We start from the raw sequence: 13,975 nt of genomic DNA, 5'->3' as shown, positions 1-13,975 counted from the left end.
ATAGTGTTTATGAGGAATCATGTCCCTGACACATTTGTGTATTCAAATGCACAAATACACATAGAAATTCATCTTCAGATTGCATTACAGCACACAAAGATGAAAAGGAAAAATGATTACTGTAGTCATGTATTATGAATGTCAAATTATCCATCCATCCATCCATTATCTGTAGCCGCTTATCCTGTCCTACAGGGTCGCAGGCAAGCTGGAGCCTATCCCAGCTGACTATGGACAAGAGGCGGGGTACACCCTGGACAAGTCGCCAGGTTATTGCAGGGCTGGAATGTCAAATTATTTGAGCATTATTTAATAGCAAAAATACAAATGTTAATCAGATTCAGTAATGATTATTTCTCTCTTGCTGCCTTTCCTGTGTAATTATAAAATCCATACACATTCACAACAAAGAACATAAGCTCTTTTGTACACCCCATATGAACTGACGTTCAGTCTCTCTGTATTTAATTACACATTGCCGTAAGCATTGTGGTTGTGTACATTTCAGCTGTTGTACTGCATAGTGTGTATGATACACTATAATTACAATTTTTCAAACCCCTTGAATAATGTAGCACATAGAGGCTTAGCTTTATTGTACATAAACACACAAATAAGATAATGAGACTGAAGCATTCATATGCACAGATATGGTCTCTGGGTCTATATACCAGTGTAGTGTGGAGTGTACAGGCATGAGCTGGGCTGTAACCCTCATGATCTTGTTGTGATCTGCATCTGCAAAAGAAAAAAAACCCTCCACACATACAGTATATAATGTGCTTATATCACTGATGACTGAGTTGGCCTAGTGGTTAGCGTGTCTGCCTCTTGACCGGGAGATTGCGAGTTCCACTCGTGGCCGGGTCATACCAAAGACCATCATAAAAATGGTACCTACTACTGTCTGGTAAGGCATGCTGCAATACAGGTGCAAGTGGGGAAGTCAAACTCTCGCGGTTACCAGAGGACTAGCCCCCCACTGTAACCCTAGCTGTAGAGGCGAGAGGCCGAGAGCTATCAAAACAGAGATCGGTGCTGCACCCATATGCCTTAAAGAGCTGGTTAGTACTGGAACAGGAGACTGCCTGGGAAGACCAGCTTCTGGTGTAAGAGGGACTTTGACTTTTTTGACATCATTGACCTTCCAGACTGAAGGAAAATATACATCTGTTTCAGAACAATAGCAGCCAGAGGCAATTTTACGTAATTTGCAGATACACGTTGCAGTTTTCAGTCTTGATGAACAATAACAAGATAGATAAGAGCAGAATTATTGCACCATTAGTGGATCAAAAATCAACCAACCATAATTGTCACTTATTCATCTTAAGTAACTGCTTTATACTAGCCAGGGTTTTAGCCTATCCCTGGAACAGCTGAGGTGTGAGGTGAGAATACATGATAGACAGTGACACTAGTCCGTTGCATATTTTCTATTATATCACAAACAAATATTATTATATCCACAGTCACTGAATATGAGCATACTCTACTACTAGGCTATCAGTTCATATACTGTGAGTGGAGAAAAACAAAATGGCGGAGCGTTTTACTGAACTAACCGAGGGTGAAATAAAAACTACTCAAAAACACCCCCCCCCAACACACACACACACACACACACACACACACACACACACACACACACACACACACACACAAAGCAACAAAATATGGAATGAAAGTAGTTGATGGTAATAATGCATCTTTTTTTATTTTTCAGGAATTATTCTAGCATTTTTCACAAATTGCTACTGTCATTTTGCTGATTTGTTTACATTCTTCATCTTTCAGCATTAAAATTTGTTGAATTTTTTTAGACTGCTTCAAAAGCTCAAAGAAGTTGGAAAATTACTTAACTGAAATGTCCAAGAATTAAATAAATGTCTAATGCTATTCTATACCTCAGCACAAAGGCACTTTCTACAAAAACAAAACAAAAACCCACTAAAGTCAATTCTTACAGCCGTTGATAGCAGAGGCGTTGCCAGGATGTCATGCTTGGGTGGGCATTTGGTTTATTTGGGGGGGCAACAAATTACATTTCTTATTGTAGTGTGTGTATAAGTCCCCCATGTGTGTATAAGTCCCCCATGTGTGTATAAATCCCCCATGTGTGTATAAGTCCCCCATTTTCGTGATCAGACGTGTTTCCCATGATTAATAGCGCATTCAGATGGGTATGAGCAAATTAATAGGACAAAGATTTCCTAAATGATAGTTGCTGGTGATTGGTTGAAGCAAAGTGGATAAAATAACATAATGGTGGGAAATCTGGACTGCTTGGAAGAGGTTTTGTTTATTGCTCTTGTGACATTTGCTACTTTTTATCATCATCGTCCTCACCATCATCATCTGCTTGACCCCAGGGAGTTGGGTAGCCCCACTGGGCTCTGAATCTGCTACAAATCCAGTAATGCAATTTGAACTATAAGATGTTTTGATTGAACTAGGTTTTGATTCCAGTAATTATCACCTACTAATGCTTCCAATTTCACAAATGGCCATTTTTCGTTCTTTACAAGAACAAATCTTTTGAAACTCTATTTTGCATAATAATTTGGAACAGTCCATTTTTAGTTTTTTTTTTATTTAAAAAAATACAGTTAGCATTGGAAGGTTTGTTCAAAAACAGTTGATTTGTACACTGACGGTTGATGACTTGAAAATTAGGGCGATTGTCATTTCTATTGACTCTTCAGGAAAACCAGTGAAAAAAGTCATTTGCATAATAATTTGGAATGTAGTGTAAGTTGAGATCCATACTCACACAAACATTCAGAGGGTCAAACATGAAAAAAACAGACACATGAAAAAAAGGTTGGGCTTCATTATGCACCATATCTGCATCTAGTGATAAAAGGAAAGGACCTGTCATTACATGGACTTGTGTGATTAATAGAAGCAATGGAACATTTTTATATCAATATTTTTTCCCTTTTTTATGAATACAAACAGAACTTATAGGCTGCAATATAGGTGTATTAAAGAACTATACCTACTAGAGAACAAGAATAGTGGAAAATTGCTCTCAGTCTAGTTAGATAAGTGATCAGTTTCTAGTGTATAACCTAGAATATCTACAGTATTAGTCTGCGGTTAGATTTGGAAAATTCTAAAACAAATTCATTCATATCCAAATTCTTTGTTATTTGTTTTTCATGTGCCAGAATGACTAAATGTGTCTTCCTTGAATGCAGCATTGTTCTTCGGAGAGGTGTGAGAATGCGAGTCAGAGTAGAAAAAGAGCTTTCACATGCAGCTGATGACACACCAATGATGAGTATCGGAGGAAGTGCTGGGCACGGGGGGTGAGGGTGTCTGCTTTTTAATGAGAAACCTATGCATGACTATCAGAAGGGAAAGTAAGCAATGTATTACTGTTAACTATTAACTCGGAATCTACAGTACTGCCGTACACACTGACTTTGCTACTACCGCATGTGCGTAGAGCGAGCACGCACGCAGCTTTTTTATATATAGGGTGGGCAGGGCACCCCCCCCTCCCCTTCCCTTTTGAAATGGCCAATGAGAAAGCAGTAGAGTGCAAAATGGATTTAAAGGAGAACACAAGACGCCACCTCCGAGCAAAATCGCGCATATTGTGATGATATTCACAGGCGTTTTTTATAGGATGGGCAACCAATTTATCAGGGTGGGCAAGGCTTATCTCAGGGTGGGCACTGCCCCCCCCCCCCCCCCCCCCCGTAGACACGCCCCCGGTTGATAGGTTTTTAAGAAGTCCGCCTGAGTGGAAATGATTGTCAGACATTTTGTATAAAATTTTTATTTACTGAATTTGCAAAAAATAAAAATACTCCATTTCTCAAAATCCAGTAAATGTGGATAGAATAAAACAGTTTATATTTAACAGTTATTCCACTCAATCTTGTTGTACATGGCTTATAGCCAACTCAGTACTACATGCCTCATCATCTATCAGCTCATGTATGACTCGATTTTGTGGAATAACTGTTAAATATAGTGCCTGGCCAAAAAAACCAACAGTTGCACACTAATATTTCATTGGGCCGTATTTAGCTTTGCTTATGGTGCACATTCTCCGTGGCATAGTTTCGACAACTTTATGCAATGTTACAATGTATATTTCCATCCAGCATTGCATTAATTTTTTGTTGAGATCTTGACTTGACGATGGAAGAGTTAAACCAGTCTGTAAAGTCTTCTCCAACACATCCCAAAGATTTTCAGTGGGGTTAAGGTCAGGACTCTGTGGTGGCCAATTCATGTGTGAAAATGATTCCTCCTTCCTTGAACATCTCTTTCACAATCTGAGCCCTAATTTTATGCCCAGGCCATCAGGGAAGAAAAAAATCCATTGATATGATAAGCTGGTTCTTCAATACATTCAGGTTGTCAGATGACTTCTGTTGATTAACCTCAACATGACCAACTGAAGCGACCCCAGAGCAAAGTAGTGCCTCCAGAAACTTGTACAGTGACCACTATGCACGATGGGTGCAAAGCTTCATTTGTGTCCCTTCTTATCCTGATGCACTCATCATTCAGGAATACAGTAAATCTGGACTCATCAGACCACAAGACCTTTTTCCATTACTCCAGAGTCAAATCTTTATGCTCCCTAGCAAATTGAAACCTCATTAACAAGTGGTTTTATTCTGGCCCAACCCTGTGAGTTCTCATCACTATGACATAAAAATGTTTACTGTATATTTCATGATAGGATAAAGGTGATAAATGAGAATAACTTTTCTCAATTTAACACCATTGTAATGCTGTTGTCTGTTAGCTACCTGTCTGATGTTTGTGTGTTAGACTGCATGGCTTTCATGTGCACTTAATACAGTGCCTTGCAAAAGTATTTATCCCCCTTGGTGTTTGTTCTGTTTTGTCGCATTACAAGCAGGAATTAAAATGGATTTTTAGGGGTTTAGCACCATTTGATTTACACAGCATGCCTACAACTTTAAAGGTGCACATTGTTGTTTTACTGTGACACAAACAATAATTAAGATGAAAAAACAGAAATCTGGAGTGTGCAAAGGTATTCACCCCCTTTCGTATGAAACCCCTAAATAAGAGCTAGTCCCACCAATTCACGTCATAAGTCATAATTAGTTGATTAAGATCCACCTGTGTGCAATCAAAGTGTCACATGATCTGTCACATGATGTCTGTATAAATTAACCTGTTCTGTAAGGACCCTGACTCTGCAACACTACTAAGCAAGCAACATGAAAACCAAGAAGCACTCCAAACAGGTCAGAGACAAAGTTGTGGAGAAGTATAGATCAGGGTTGGGTTATAAAAAATATCCCAAACTTTGATCCCACAAAGCACCATTAAATCCATTATAGCAAAATGGAAAGAGTATGCCACCACTACAAACCTGACAAGAGAAGGCCACCCACCAAAACTCACAGATAGGGCAAAGAGGGCATTAATCAGAGATGCAACAAAGACACCAACATTAACGCTGAGGGAGTTGCAAAGATCCACAGTGGAGATGGGAGCATCTGTCCATAGGACCACTTTAAGCCATACACTCCACAGAGTTGAGCTTTATGGAAGAGTGTCCAGAAAAAAAGTAATTGCTTAAAAAAATCACATTTGGAGTTTGCCCAAATGGCATGTGGCAGACTCCCCAAACACATGGAAGAAGATTCTCTGGTCAAATGAGACAAAAACTGAACTTTTTGGCCATCATGGGAAATGCCATGTGTGGTGCAAACCCAACACCCTGAGAACACCATTCCTATAGTGAAGCATGATGGTGGCACATGCTGTGGGGATGTTTTTCATCTGCAGGGACAGGAAAGCTGGTCAAGACTGAAGGAAAGATGGATGGTACTAAATACAGGGCAATTCTGGAGGAAAACCTGTTTGAGTCGGCCAGAGGTTTGAGACTGGGACGAAGGTTCACATTCCAGCAGGACAATGACCCTAAAGACACTGCTAAAGCTACACTGGAGTGGTTTAAATGAAAACATTTAAATGTCTTGGAATGGCCTAGTCAAAGCCCAGACCCCAATCCAATTGAGAATCTATGGCATAACTTGAAGCAGTTTTGCCTTGAGGAATGGGCAAAAATCCCAGTGGCTAGATGTGCTAAGCTAGTACAGACATACCCCAAGAGACTTGCAGCTGTAATTGTAACAAAAGCTGGCTCTATAAAGTATTGACTTGTTTTTGTTTGTTTGTTTGTTTGTTTGTTTGTTGATACCTATGCACACTCCAGATTTCTGTTTTTTTATCTTAATTATTGTTTATGTCAAAATAAAAAAAAAAACATGCACCTTTAAAGTTGTAGGCATGTTGTGTGAATCAAATGGTGCTAACCCTCCAAAAATCCATTTTAATTCCAGTTTGTAATGCGACAAAACAGGACAAACACCAAGGGGGATGAATATTTTTGCAAGGCACTGTAGTTAGTAACTGGGCTGCCTTAAAATTTTGAGTTCATTGAAACTAATATAGTAAGTTAAATTGATTTCCTCATTGCGCTAACTTACTGTATGTGTTTCAATGAACTCCAAATTTTAAGGCAGTCCAGTTGCTAACTATTTTATGTTAAAACAACAAATCATTTTTACAGTGTGCTTATTATCATGTTATGCTTTGTTGTGATTGTATGTTAGCAGTGGGTCTGTTCAATTATTATTTTTTTGGATGTGTGCATAAAAATATGTTCTTAATGGCTTGCCTGGTTAAATAAAGGTTAAATAAAATAAAACCACCCCATTGCTACACATCCTCCACTGGCTTCCTGTAGCTGTAGATTTAAAACACTGATAATTGCCTATGGCAAAAAAAAAAAAAGACCAGCACTTAATTACTTTAAAGCATTTTCCACACCCCACACTGCAACACACTCCCTCCAGTCCTCTAGCACTGCTCAGTTGAACCTACCGTCTCTCAGACTACAGGGAAGGCATGCGTCAAAGCTCTTTGTTCTGGCTAGAGGAACTTGTTGGAGGAATGAAATTCTCCTAGATGTTCAACAGCAGAGTCGCTGCCCTTCCAAAGAAGAAATTTATTCAAGTTTGCTTTTAGTATGCTTCTTTTAAACTAAAAATAAGAGAGTGTGCTTTCAGTTTACTTTTTATTTACTTATCAGAGATATACTTAATAAAGTTATACATAAGTATGCTTGGCTTATACTGAAAAGTATATCAAAAAGTCTAAGTATATTAAGCTTATACTTAAACTTTTGATCAAGATATACTTAACAAAAGTGTAATAAAGTATTAAAATATTTGTGCCTTATGTTTAAGTGTGGGGCGGCACGGTGGTGTAGTGGTTAGCGCTGTCGCCTCACAGCAAGAAGGTCCGGGTTCAAGCCCCGTGGCCGGCGAGGGCCTTTCTGTGCGGAGTTTGCATGTTCTCCCCGTGTCCGCGTGGGTTTCCTCCGGGTGCTCCGGTTTCCCCCACAGTCCAAAGACATGCAGGTTAGGTTAACTGGTGACTCTAAATTGACCGTAGGTGTGAATGTGAGTGTGAATGGTTGTCTGTGTCTATGTGTCAGCCCTGTGATGACCTGGCGACCTGTCCAGGGTGTACCCCGCCTTTCGCCCGTAGTCAGCTGGGATAGGCTCCAGCTTGCCTGCGACCCTGTAGAACAGGATAAAGCGGCTAGAGATAATGAGATGAGAGATGAGATGTTTAAGTGTACTTACCCTGTAGTTGTGCTCCAGCATTATTGACTCTTAGGGACGTCTGTGGTTCCATATAAGTTTTTTTTTTTTTTATTTCTCCTGAGTGGGATAATTAATTTTTTTTAATTTATTTATTTTTCTTTAGAGCTTGGATGTCAATTTCAGTTGTCATTGCCATATTTTTATACTTTGGCATTTAATCCAATCTCATCTCATCTCATTATCTGTAGCCACTTTATCCTGTTCTACAGGGTCGCAGGCAAGCTGGAGCCTATCCTAGCTGACTACGGGCGAAAGGCGGGGTACACCCTGGACAAGTCGCCAGGTCATCACAGGGCTGACACATAGACACAGACAACCATTCACACTCACATTCACACCTACGGTCAATTTAGAGTCACCAGTTAGCCTAACCTGCATGTCTTTGGACTGTGGGGGAAACCGGAGCACCTGGAGGAAACCCACGCAGACACGGGGAGAACATGCAAACTCCGCACAGAAAGGCCCTCGCCGGCCACAGGGCTCGAACCCGGACCTTCTTGCTGTGAGGCAACAGCGCTAACCACCACCGTGTCACGCCATTTAATCCAATGTTACTTTAAATTTTGATTTTTAAAGAAAATGAATATGTTCTTAATCCTGAGTATCTGTTGTTATTTTGTGAATTCTTACCTTTATAACTTCATTGTAACTTAAGGTACAAAACACTTAAGTTACCTTCTAGGTAATTGCAGTACACTTCAAAACTAAAAAGTGGACTAGATGTATATAACCAGTAACTAATAGTATATTTACAATATGCTATAAAGTATACTTTAGTAAACTAAAAAGTGGACTAGAAGTATAAAACAAGTAAACTCATAGTATATTTCCAGTACACTACACTCTAAAAAATAAAGGCGCTTCAGTGGTTCTTCAAATCTCTGGATGGTTCCACGGAGAGTCAAAACTCTGTGATGAACCATTACATTATGCGAAAGGTTCTTCACATTGGAAATGGTTCTTCAGAGCCTGGCATTCTCTTACCATTTGCTGGTCAATGCACATAGGCTATGTTTACACAAATCTGTCTTCACTGCTCAAACAAATGGTTTAAATGGTTCTTTAAAGAACTGTTGCATGAACGGTTCTTTGAAGCCCTGAAAAAAGGTTCTTCTATGGCATCACCCTGAAGAACCGGTACTGGCCCCATTATTTTTTAGAGTGTATGAAGTATGTTTTTGTAAACTAAAGAGTGGACTACAAGTATAGAACTAGTAAACTATTAGTATATAAGTTTACTTGTGGTATACTTGCAATACAAAATAAAAAGTACTAGTTGTTTACTCAGAATTTACTTCTCTGAGACTTAAAGTATACTTTTTATAAACTAAAAGTGGGCCAATTTAGTCCCAAGAAGTATTAGATTAGTTTGCTTACAAGTATACTGTACAGTAAGTACATTAAGATCAGTATACTTGGTACACAAAAGTATACTTAAGGAAATATACTTTAACTTAAGTATACTTCATAAAATGAACTTGAAGTATACTTCTTTTTGATAAGGGTGGCTATCTTCAAACAATGACTAAAACTTGACCTCTACACAAAGTGCTTACATTAACACTGTTATTTAAAAAAAACAAACACATATCTTGTCAGTTTTTTCTCATATTATACAAACCTCCCCAACAGGGTTAGAAGACTGGTTAACTAGTACTCAGTTCATCCCTGACCCCGTGAACCACTATGAGGAAAAGCACTTCTGTAACTCACTCTAGATGAGCATGTTTGCCAAATGCCATAAATGGAAATGTAACTGTAAATCAACAGTCACTTTTTCCAAATGGACTAATCCATGCCATCAAAATGGCTCCTACAGCATAAGAGAGCCATTATTTTTCTCCCCTTTAATGTGTCGCCAAAGTTTCTGTATTATTCCAGAAAAGTCATGCAATTTATGCTCATATAGTTTGCATTTTTACGCATTGTTCTCTTTATACCTGGATCACATGCTCGCAATTGTGCTGCTACAGCATGAGACTGTCATATTTGTTTTTATAACACAGCACTGTTGAATTTTTTTTTTTTTTTAATTCTGACCAGAAAGTGTTCGATTTTTAAATCATATCATGGCTCTGGAAGTAGTTGTGGTTGCAAGTAAAACACAGGTTTATATTAATGTCTGTTATTGTTATGCCAGGACTTTTATGGTGGGCGCTCATCATAAACAGATTTTTTAAAGTGTGTAATTGTTGATATGATCAAGTTTAGGAGATGTTACGAGATGTTTATTTGGTAGTTTTAGAAGCAGTCTCCAGTATCAGCACTTTGTAACTGCAATTTTGCACATTTCATTTCAAAGTCATGTCATACATCTCCATTCTGTGAACCTTTTATTGCACAGTCTGGCACACACTGTACAGTTTGGTTATTGATTTAGCCCATTACACATATTCTCTTCCTCTCACACATTCTTACCATGTCTCGTCTCCATCTTCATCATGTGACCTATTTTTTGCACATTCCGGGACATACTGTACAGCTTGGACTTAAAGAACTCGTGCACATACCCTTTAAATTTGTCCACTTTTCAAAGTTGTATATTTCAGATTCTTCTATTTTTTATTCTATGAACAGAGCTACTTTTGTCTTTGCTAAATTCTTCTAGTTTAACTGTTCAAGCACCAGTCACCAAGCAAATTCCTTGTATGTGAGAGCGTACTCTGCAATAAACTTGATTCTGATAACAGTCAGAGATAAAGCTATTATTTTAAGTTTACAATACAGGAAATTCTTGAGGACAGGGAATATTGCATTTTTCTTAACAACATAACAAACTGACTTTTTTGTTTGTTTGTTTCTTTGTTTGTTCGTTCATATAAGTTTACTTCAAGAGAGAAAAACAGTCTGGTGAGACAACTATTAAATGTAACTATAAACAGATAAAAGTTATTCACACCACCCCGCTGTTGATTCTTTCCCTATAACAGCATGCCCCATCATGTTTTATTCTATATGTAAATTAGTCAGTTTAACGGTTTAACATTTGCCTTTTAATTGATGTTCTGAACCATGAAACTTTTATCAAAAAATAAAGAGGACATTATACTTGTATTGTTTATTATGATTACAACTTACAAGAGACATCAAGAAAACATGCAGAGTGTAACAATGTATTTACATCCTTTTTTAAGCTATCTAACATCATATATGCTTTAATGTTACAGTATACACTTTACAGTAATTTAACAAAAGGAAGTCAGTGGAATCTCCAGATGTTAACACACTCCATCCATACTGTAAGCGCAGCTGGCATGTCATGCTGAAAAAACATGAAATATTTCAAAGCAGTAGATTGTGCAAAAGGCTGGAGCCCTGCCTACAGACGTGAATCGCCTGGTCTACAAACATGCTGGATGAGTGTTATGTCCAAAACTGTAATTGATTTGAGGACACTATCCATACAACCTTTCAAAAAAAAAAAAAATCCAAATCAGCAGCTTTAATAGACAGAAAGAATTTTAGTGAGACTCATTTGTGCTCTTTTATGATCTGATTGCTTTTTTTTTATTAAACTATGCACATGCTATTATGTTGAATAATCTGACGCTGATATGCATTTTATTCTTTCGATATACGGTAAACCACTCAAATGTTTTATCAAATGACTCCTATATACGGTAAGTGACTGTTTTGCTTTGCTGAAGGTAATACAACGTTTTAACAAGAAAATCTGAATGGCTTTTAACTTCTATTATGATTCTAGTAGCTATTATATATAAATTACATCCTGGATGCTCCATTTAGTATTTGCTGCAACCACCCAGCTAAAAGTCACTACTGTAATAGCAAAGGATTTATAATAACAGCTCTCCTATTAGAACAAACACCATGTGCACCATGTTCTCTTTTAATAAAAAGACCAATTCTCACAACCAACTGTCTGTAACTGTGGCACAGTTTTAACTTTTCAGCACTAGAGCTTTAAAATCTCAAAAGCTTAAGGCACATCCACTGTAATATACACTATGATGACCACACATGCAGCTGCAGCTGTACAATATGAGCTAGAGATGGAATAATGGACAGTTGACATGGTGTCTTAAAGATAAATTATACCTAAGTAAAATGAAAGGGACTGAAGTTTTACCACAAATCAAAATGCCTTTTAAAAAGTCTCATTACTCCATCTTCACTAGTAAATTTCCCAATATTTACTGGAGAGGTTTTGTTGAAAGTTGATTAAAGTTGTCTTATCCACAAGGATAAATAAATAAATAAATAAATAGAACATTCAACTTTGAATTCTTCATGAAATTGTCTTTCAGGTAAGTCAGGCTTATACATTTCAACCTAAACATCCATCCATCCATTATCTGTAGCCGCTTATCCTGTTCTACAGGGTCGCAGGCGAGCTGGAGCCTATCCCAGCTGACTATGGGCGAGAGCCGGGGTACACCCTGGACAAGTCGCCAGGCTATCGCAGGGCTGATACAGAGACAAACAACCATTCACACTCACATTCACACCTACGGTCAATTTAGAGCCACCAATTAGCCTAATCTGCATGTCTTTGGGGGAAACCAGAGCACCTGGAGGAAACCCACATGGGGAGAACATGCAAACTCCACACAGAAAGGCCCTCGCCAGCCGCTGGGCTTGAACCCAGGACCTTCTTGCTGTGAGGCGACAGTGCTAACCACAACACCACCGTGCCGCCCTTCAACCTAAACAAGTCCTAAATAATTCTATGGAAGCCCATTTCCGTCAGGTAGAAGAGGGGTGGAAAAGCACAACTTTTTATTTTCATCCATTAACATTTTTGGCACTGGCAGTATGTGGAAAAAAAATTCTCAAAATTTTGACATGTTCTCTGAGAGTTCTGATTTATTATCTGTATATTCTGACTTTTAATCTCAAAATGTTCATATGTTGCTAGAGCTACATGAATAGCAGAAATAATGTGTCACTTTTAATCTTATCTAATCTTATCTTACTATCAGTGTCTGAACATGGGATAAAAGGTCAGGGTTTTGCTCCTATTAACCAACAAGAAATGCTCTTTTTAAAAAAAAATGACATTCAACATATATATATAGTCTATAAAGTAAAATGAATTGAGCTAATTTGGGATTAGGGCGGCATGGTGGTGTAGTGGTTAGTGCTGTCGCCTCACAGCAAGAAAGTCAGGGTTCGAGCCCCGTGGCCAGCGAGGGCCTTTCTGTGTGGAGTTTGCATGTTCTCCCCGTGTCCACGTGGGTTTCCTCCGGGTGCTCCGGTTTCCCCCACAGTCCAAAGACATGCAGGTTAGGTTAACTGGTGACTCTAAATTGACCGTAGGTGTGAATGTGAGTGTGAATGGTTGTCTGTGTCTATGTGTCAGCCCTGTGATGACCTGGGGACTTGTCCAGGGTGTACCCCGCCTTTCGCCCGTAGTCAGCTGGGATAGGCTCCAGCTTGCCTGCGACCCTGTAGAACAGGATAAAGCGGCTACAGATAATGAGATGAGTTCAACCTCTGACATATATGAAAACACACTGTAAGTCAAACTTTTGATAAGTTAGAATTTTAAAGATCATATATGACAATTTTTCAGCTAATAAGTCAAGGCTTTGAGATAAGTCCAATTTTTTTTTATAACAAAGTCAGACTTTTAAAGAAATAAGTAGGATCTTGGACATAATAATAATAAGACAGACAGACAGACAGACAGACAGACAGTCATCAGCATACTGCTGCTGCTAAAAATCTTTTTAAATGAGCTTCCATACAATTCTTTTCATCTTGTAAAAGATTAATGTTAAAATGTGCCGATGAATCCATATTGTAGACATGAATTTCAAATATAATACATTATAAAAGCATAGAGGGCCAACAATGGATGCCATTTTTTTTCCTTTGAACCGTTATTCATATATACATTTATAATTACTTATCATACTAATAAATTACATGATATAAGACTATATATTGGCATGTTTTGTGTATAGCCAGGAAAGGTAAAAACACATGTCGATTACAAATACAAAATATAACACATCTAGGAAGGAGAATATGGGGTAAATGAATGCCAAACGAAAGCTTCTACCTCAATGTTGAGCTCTTTCAAAGTTGATTGAAGGTTTAGTATGGCTGCCATGCTGACATTTAATCTTAAATGGATGAACAGCTGCCACATCTTTAGTCGGCCATCCTTTTTTATCTGTTTCATATTTCATATATATGTATAAACATTCTGCAGGTAAGGCTTCATGTTGGACTAAAAGAGTCTCTCAGTGGGGTGCCACATTTGAGAGTCAATCTCAGCCTTGGACAGAAAGATTAATCTGTGCTGGGAGATTCAACTGTAAAAG

Source organism: Neoarius graeffei, chromosome 7 (assembly GCF_027579695.1).
Source record: "Neoarius graeffei isolate fNeoGra1 chromosome 7, fNeoGra1.pri, whole genome shotgun sequence".
Lineage (NCBI taxonomy): Eukaryota > Metazoa > Chordata > Actinopteri > Siluriformes > Ariidae > Neoarius > Neoarius graeffei.
Note: the sequence above shows the minus strand (reverse complement) of the source record.